At 40.3% G+C, this 5,281-nt stretch overlaps 1 pseudogene; it reads left to right on the forward strand.

Moving 5' to 3' along the window:
- Positions 1-277: 277 nt before the first annotated feature.
- LOC126932330 (tigger transposable element-derived protein 1-like) lies at positions 278-2,948 on the forward strand (annotated as a pseudogene).
- The last annotated feature ends 2,333 nt before the right edge of the window (positions 2,949-5,281 follow it).

A 5,281-nucleotide genomic window follows, 5' to 3' on the forward strand; every position in this document is an offset into this window, starting at 1 on the left:
CAACTTCGTTGAAAGTTATCTAAGTACCTCAATTATGACTCTTTTACTTAGTCTCTTATTTTTTAAAAAACACTACAATTTGTAATTACATTGTCTATTTATAGGCATACCTTGTTTGTGCTTTGCTTTATTGTACTTTGCAGCTATTGTGTTTTTTTACAAATCGAAGGTTTGTGGCAACCCTGCATTGAGCGAATTTATCAGCACCATTTGTTCAGCAGCATGTCACTTTATGTCTCTGTGTCTCATTTTGGTTATTCTCGCAGTATTTCAAATTCCTCAATATTACTATATCTATTATGGTGATCTGTGATCAGTGATCTTTGATGTTACTATTGTAATGTTTTGAGGTGCCACGAACTGCACCCATATAAGATGGCAAACTTAATTGAGGAATATTGTGTGTGTTCTGACTGCTCTACCAAGCACTGTTCCCCTATCTCTCTCTCTTTCCTTGGGCTTCCTTATTCCCTGAGACACAACAATATTGAAATCAGGCCAATTAATAACCTTATAATGGCCTCTAAGTGTTCAAATGAAAGGAAGAGGTGCACACCTCTCATTTGAAGTCAAAAGCTAGAAATGATTAAGCTTAGTGAGGAAGACATGTCAAAAGCCAAAACAGCCTGAAAGCTGAATCTCTTCCACCAAACAGCCAAGCTGTGAATGCAAAGGAAAAGTTCTTGAAAGAACTTAAAATTGCTACTCTAGTGAGCACACAAATGATAAGAAAGCCAAACAGCCTTATTGCTGATATGGAGAAAATTCTAGTGGTTTGGATAGAAGCTCAAACCAGCCCTGACATTCCCTTAAGCCAAAGCCTAATCCAGAACAAGGTCCTAACTCTCTTCAAGTCTGTGATGGCTGGAGAGGTACAGACACTGCAGAAGAAAAACTTGAAGCTAGCAGAAGTTGGTTCATGAGGTTTGAGGAAAGAAGCTGCCTCCATGACATAAATGTACAAGGTGAAGCATCAAGTGCTGATGTAAAAGCTGCAGCAAGTTATCCAGAAGATTTGGCTAAAATCATTGATGAAGGTGATAATACATTTCCAGTGTAGATGAAGCAGTCTTACATTGGAAGAAAATCCCATCTAGGACTTTCATAGCTAGAAGAGAAATCAGTGCCTGGCTTCAAAGCTTCAAAGGGCAGACTGACTCACTTGTTAGCAGCTAATGTAGCTGGTGACTTTAAGCTGAAGCCAATGCTCATTTACCATTCTAAAAATCCTAGGACCCTTAAGAATTATGTTAAATCTTCTCTGCCTGGGCTCTGGAAATGGAACTACAAAGCTAAGATGGCATCACTTGTGTTTATAGCAAGGCTTACTGAATATTTTAAGCCCACTATTGACATCTACGGCTCAGAAAATAATATTCCTTTCAAAATATTACTGACCATTGACAATGCACCTGGTCATTGTCAGTGATCAGTAATAAGAGCTCTGATGGAGATATACAGGAGATTAATGTTGTTTTCATGGCTGTTAACATAACATCCATTCTGCAGCCCATGGATCAAGGAGTAATTTAGGCTTTCAAGTCTTACTATTAAAGAAATGCATTTCAGAAGACTATAGCTGCCATAGATAACGTTTCCTCTAATGGATCTGGGGAAAGTAAATTGAAAACCTCCTGGAAAGGATTCACCATTCCAGTTGCTATTAAGAACATTTGGGCCAGGTGCAGTGGCTCATGCCTGTAATCCCAGCACTTTGGGAGGCTGAGGTGGGTGGATCACCTGTGGTCAGGAGTTCGAGACCAGCCTGGCCAACATGGTCAAACCCTATCTCTACTAAAAATATAAAAATTAGCCAGGCATGGTGGTGGGCATCTGTAATCCCAGCTACTCGGGAGGCTGAGGCAGGAGAATCTCTTGAACCTGGGGGGCAGAGGTTGCAGTGAGCTGAGATTACGCCGTTGCACTCCAGCCTGGGCAATAAGAGTGAAACTCCATCTCAAAAAAAAAAAAAAAAAAAAAAACATTTGTGATTCATGGAAGAAAGTTAAAAATATCAACATTAATAAGAGTTTGGAAGAAGTTGATTTCAGCCTTCATGGATGACTTTGAGGGGTTCAAGACTTCAGTGGAGAAAGTAACTGCAGATGTGGTGTCAATAGCAAGAGAACTAGAATTAGAAGTGGAGCCTGAAGATGTGAGTGAATTGCTTCAATCTCATGATAAAACTTGAATGGATGAGAAGCTGATTCTTATGGATGAGCAAAGAAAGTGGTTTCTTGAGATGGAATCTGCTGTGGGTGAAGATGCTGTGAAAACCATTCAAATGACAGCAAAGGATTTATGATATTATATAAACTTAGTTGATAAAGCAGCAGCAGGTTGAGAGGATTGACTCTAATTTTGAAAGAAGTCCTACTGTGGGTTAAATGCCCTCCAACAGCATTACATACTACAGGGAAACCTTCTGTGAAGAGTCAATCAATATGGCAGACTTCATTGTTGTCTTATTTTTTTTTCTGTTTTCTTTTCTTTTTGCCTTCCTTTCCTTTTCTTTTCTTTTCTTTTCTTTTCTTTTTTTTTTGACAGAGTCTCACTCTGTCGCCCAGGTTGGAGTGCAGTGGTGCAATCTCGGCTCACTGCAAGCTCCGCCTCCTGGGTTCACTCCATTCTCCTGCCTCAGCCTCCCGAGTAGCTGGGACTACAGGCGCTCGCCACCATGCCTGGCTAATTTTTTGTATTTTTAGTAGAGACGGGATTTCACCGTGTTGGCCAGGGTGGTCTCGATCTCCTGACCTCATAATCTGCCTGCCTCGGCCTCCCAAAGTGCTGGGATTACAGGCGTGAGTCACTGCGCCCAGCCCATTGTTGTCTTATTTTAAATAAATTGCCACAGCCACTTCAGCCTTCAAAAACCACCACCCTGATCAGTCAGCACCCATCAACGTCAAGGCAAGACCCTCTGTTAGCAGAAAGATTCTGACTTCTTGAAGGCTGAGATGGTTGTTAGCATGTTTTAGCAATAAGGTATTTTTTAATTAAGATGTATACATTTTCTAGACATGATGCTATTGTATACTTAATAGACTACAGTATAGTGTAAACATAACTTTTATATGCAATGGGAAACTAAAACATTTGAATGGCTTACTTTATTGAGATATTCATTTTATTGCAGCAGTTTGGAACCAAACCCACAATATCTCTGAGGTATGCCTGTACTTTGTTTGTTTTTGCTTGTCTCCGTCACTAGAATGAGTGAGCCATATCTGTTTTATCATTGTAGTAGAAATTCAATAAATAGTAGGTAAATGAATGAGAGGTCTAAGGATTAGAGAAGAGTTAGGTATAATTCTTAAGTCCCTAGCATAGGTAACTGAAAAGATGGTGGTACTGTTCACCAAAATAAAGAAAAGAGACCAAAAGGGTCAGTTTAGAAGAGAAGGATGATGAATTTGGTTTTAGATGTAGAGAAGGTAAAGTACCTATGTAATAGCCAGGTGATGATGCCTAATGGGTTGTCTCTATAAGAATCAAGGTAGGCTGGGCATGGTGGCTCATGCCTATCATCCTAGCAGTTTGGGAGGTCAAGCGGGGAGGATCACTTGAGCCCAGGAGTTCAAAGACCATCCTGGTTAACATAGTGAGACCCCTGTGGAGTCCTAATTGGAGAAAAGTAGTCGGGCTGGTGGGAGCGAGAAAAAGCAAAACAGAAGATGCAGATAAGCTACAAGCCTGCCTTTTTTCCTGGTTCAGGACACATAGCCCTTCTGCACAAATAATTCACAATCTTCCTGTGCTCAACTACCACCAGCCACCTGCAAGTAAGCTCACTGCAACCTTGGTGTTATCAGTACTGCATAAAGCCCTCCTCAGCATACAGCATAAACACTATCCTATAAAATCTCCAGCAAGCCTTGTTTCCTCACCGCCAGCCTCTCTCTTGCAGGCTGCTTATTGCCTCACTGGCAATGTATTTTTATACTTTTTCTAATAAGGCTGCCTTTCTTTATCTACAATTGTCTTGGCAAATTCTTTTACCCCCATGCTAATACCCAGATAGCCATCTTTCCCCTGCAACAACTCTCTCTCTCTCTCTCAAAAAAAAAAAAAAAAAAAAAATAGCTAGAATTAGCTGGGTGTGGTGGTACACACCTGTAGTTCCAGCTTGGGAGGCTGACGCAGAAGGATCACTTGAACCCAGGAGTTTGAGGTTGCAGTGAGCTATGATTGCAACACTACACTCCAGCCTGGATGAGAGAGTGAGACCCTGTCTCAAAAAACAATTTTTAAAAATGAAAGAATCAAACTTGTCTATTGTAATAGAGAGAGAGAGAGAGAGAACTCGGTTTGGATGTTTGACTACTGACTTCGTTTTTAGGCCTCACTCTCACTTCCCTTTTGGCCCTACATCTATACAGGCTGATAAGAAGGGTCCTGGAACTCTCCTCCTCCTCTTTTGGCACCAGTACTTAATTTAAATCCCTCCTGCTCAGAAACTTTTCCTCAGTCCCACCTCTTAGCCATTAATAAAGGCCCCAAACCCACTCCCTCTGCTTTGTCCAAAGCAATCAAGACCTACTTGTGCCTGCCCAGCTCTTCCCAGGAGTCCCTCGTGTGAGTAATACTTTCTACCAAGTTTTCTTGGGATGTAATGTCATCAGTCTGGACATCTGAACCAAATTTTGGGTAGTAGTCTTTCCTGCTTTTACAGGAGAACTGTGCAACATCTATGTAAGCCCAAGAATCAGATCTGTGCTAGATAAGTACAGATTTGGAACCTTCAGAATGTGAATCAAGGATAGCAAGGAGCCTACTCAAGGAGAGCAAGGCGTTGACATATTCAGCTCTAATTTCCTGGTAGAGGCTGCCCAATGCATTGTTTGAGAAGGACCAAGGATCAGCAGGAAAGAGTTTTGTGTTGGTGGCTGACATCTGCTTTGGGAATGGGAGTTGGAAGTAATGATATGAATGTTATGTATTTCTTCCTTGAACTAGAGGATCTCAAATTTACTTCAGCAAGTTAACTTTGCATTAAGCCAAATTAATGGCATATGGATGACAAGTCTATTCAAACTACCCAAACTAAGAAGAAAGTCTCTTTTGACAGCGAATTAAATTTTTAATTATTGTAAATTATTGTGTAAGTCACTGGCAATATATTATATTTTAACTGACATTAGAGACGTTTTTGTTATTCTTAGAATAGGTAATTTTTTTGCTGAAATGACAAATTATCCAATGGATGCATAGTTATAATGTTAGTAATTTCCAGATTTGCTAAGAAATGCTAAAGTTGAAAAATTTTAAAGTATCTTGTTTT

The sequence above is a fragment of the Macaca thibetana genome, chromosome 12 (assembly GCF_024542745.1).
Source record: "Macaca thibetana thibetana isolate TM-01 chromosome 12, ASM2454274v1, whole genome shotgun sequence".
In the NCBI taxonomy this organism is placed as follows: Eukaryota; Metazoa; Chordata; class Mammalia; order Primates; family Cercopithecidae; genus Macaca; species Macaca thibetana.